The sequence below is a fragment of the Lampris incognitus genome, chromosome 11, assembly GCF_029633865.1.
Source record: "Lampris incognitus isolate fLamInc1 chromosome 11, fLamInc1.hap2, whole genome shotgun sequence".
NCBI classification, from domain to species: domain Eukaryota; kingdom Metazoa; phylum Chordata; class Actinopteri; order Lampriformes; family Lampridae; genus Lampris; species Lampris incognitus.
Genome location: NC_079221.1, coordinates 36395579 through 36398078, shown reverse-complemented (window position 1 = coordinate 36398078; position 2500 = coordinate 36395579). Strand labels below are relative to the sequence as shown.

Sequence of the window (2500 nt, the reverse complement as noted above, 5' to 3'; positions counted from 1 at the left end):
GATGAGTGTGAACAGGTGTAAAAATCAACTACCTTGTAAAAAGCACGCCGTCCATCACTCCGACTCCTTAAAGCTCAGGGGAAAGAATGGCGGATACACGAAATGGAAAGAGGGGAACTAGAGAGAAAGGTGTGGCGAGGGAAAGAAAGGGCGACGCCATTACGCAGGCGTGACAGGAACAAAAGACAAAGGCAAACTTTTAGTCCGAAAGAGGGAGGCAGGACACAATGGGGAAGCCATCGGATGGGAGGGGAGATGATGTGAGGATGGAGGGGACGAGACTGGAAAGTGTATGTGTGTGTGTGCGCGCGCGTGCGTGTGCGTGTGTGAGACAGCGGAGTGTTTGTGTGCAGGTGTGCGTACAGGCAGACGCATTAAGTGAGCGGGAGTGACAGACAGACAGAGATAGAGAGCGCAGATTAGTGCGCCGGCAGACACGGAGCGATGCTAAATAAATCAGCCGGCGCTGCAGCTGAGTGTGACTGAAATGTTTACGATACGGCGACAAAACAGAGACGAACACAGCACCGGAGAGAGAGAGAGAGACAGAGAGAGAGAGAGAGAGAGAGAGAGAGAGAGAGAGAGAGAGAGAGAGAGAGAGAGAGAGAGAGAGAGAGAGAGAATGCGAGAGAGAGGGGGGGCGAGTTACCCTGCCTGCCATCTTGAAAGGAAGAGAGAGATAATGGAGAAGAGATGGATGGATGAAGAGACACTGAAAAGAAGAATGGGTTGTGCAGCGATCTCTAATGGGTAAGGGGGAAAGCCTAATAGTCCACTGACCACTGTCATGATGAGCGACGTTTCAGATAACATATACATTGTGTGCATGTGCGTGCGTGCGTGTGTGCGTGTGTGTGCGTGTGTGTAAGCTTCAGAGTAATAATCATATCCACAGACACCGATGTGGTGTGCTAATTGCTACTAATTAAGCACATTAGATAAACCACTGGTCTTAAACACTATGAGCCAGGAGCACTGCTTTGTCCAAATATAGTCCTTTTAATACATTATGATTTCAGTCTAGTGATACACTGCACGGGCAGCGTGGACCCCACGGGTTATGTCGGTTTGCCATGTTCGCTTTTCGGATTCGATATTTTTCAATTAAACATATTCAAAGTAGTTTATTAGGAACTTCAACTTGAAACTTTTTTGAGCCATTGACAACCAATGGATGAATACGTCGGTTTCAAATAGTGTTTTTTTTTAATTCCCCCCTTTTTCTCCCAATTGTATCCGGCCAATTACCCCACTCTTCCACTGCTCCACCCCCTCTGCTGAGCCGGGGAGGACTGCGGACTACCACGTGCCTCCTCCGATACATGTGGAGTCGCCAGCCGCTTTTCACCTGACAGTGAGGAGTTTCGCCAGGGGGACGTAGCGCGTGGAAGGATCGCCCCCCTCCCCGGCCCCCGGCCCCGGCCGACCAGAGGAGGCGGTAGTGCAGCGACTAGGACAATCGTGTCCGTAGGGACGCCCGACCAAGCCGGAGGTAAAACGGGGGAATCGAACCAGAAATCCCCGTGTTTAGGCAACGGACTAGACTGCTACGCTACCCGGACTCCCCCAAATGGTGTTTTTGATTGTTTTGGTGTTGTTTTGTTTGTTTGTTTTTTACCAATTAGAAAGCTGCATTTATTTCCCTCTTCTATACGCCGGAACCAGCGAGCTGTAGAGAGAAGAGCGTGAAACGTGGAGGAATGAGGAGAGGCTGGGAGGCAGCAAATTAACAAGTCGGGACAACATCTGTTTGGGGTCGGCCCCGCCAGAGATCATGTGAATTGATGCACAGACTTTAATCGCCGTTATTTACTGACTCGCTGATGTCAGCCAGCGGCCAACAGAGAAAAGTTAGATTCGGTCGAAACTTGATATGAAATTCTTCTCTCCATCTCTGTCTGTCTGTCTCTCTCTCTCTCCGTCCCCCGGCCCTGCACACTTAGCCGTGGTAAACCAGATTAAGCTGGCATGGCCATGGGAAGTCATCAATGGAGAGCTTCGATACTAATCAGGCCAGCGGGTCAGTGGGGACAGGGAAGGTGGCGACTAATAGGATTGGCGGTCACCTGCCCCTGCCTTGTTTAGCTCACAGTGACCTCTCAGCAGCGCTGAAGCGGTTTTATTAGATCCGGTCAACAGCACCACACGGCTCCACACTTCCCCAGCTCACAGAAAGAAACCCTGACAGCCACAGAAACAACTGCGTTCAAAATGGGATTTCACCCTGGGCGTCCGTGTAGCGTAGCGGTCTGTTCCTGTTGCCTACCAACACTGGGATCGTCGGTTCGAATCCCCGTGTTACCTCCGGCTTGAATCCCCGTGTTACCTCCGGCTTGATCGGGCGTCCCTTCAGACACAATGGGTGGGAAGCCGGATGTGGGTATGTGTCCTGATCGCTGCACTAGCGCCTCCTCTGGTCGGTCGGTCGGTCGGTCGGTCGGTGGGGGGGGATAGCGTGATCCTCCCACGTGCTACGTCCCCCCGGCGAAACTCCTCACTG

The 2500-nt window shown here is 51.9% G+C and overlaps 1 protein-coding gene across 1 annotated transcript in view; it reads right to left on the bottom strand.

The window, feature by feature from the left end:
• The window catches only part of plcl1 (phospholipase C like 1), a 90210-nt gene that overhangs the window by 67284 nt on the left and 20426 nt on the right, over positions 1-2500 (bottom strand). The window lies entirely within an intron of this gene.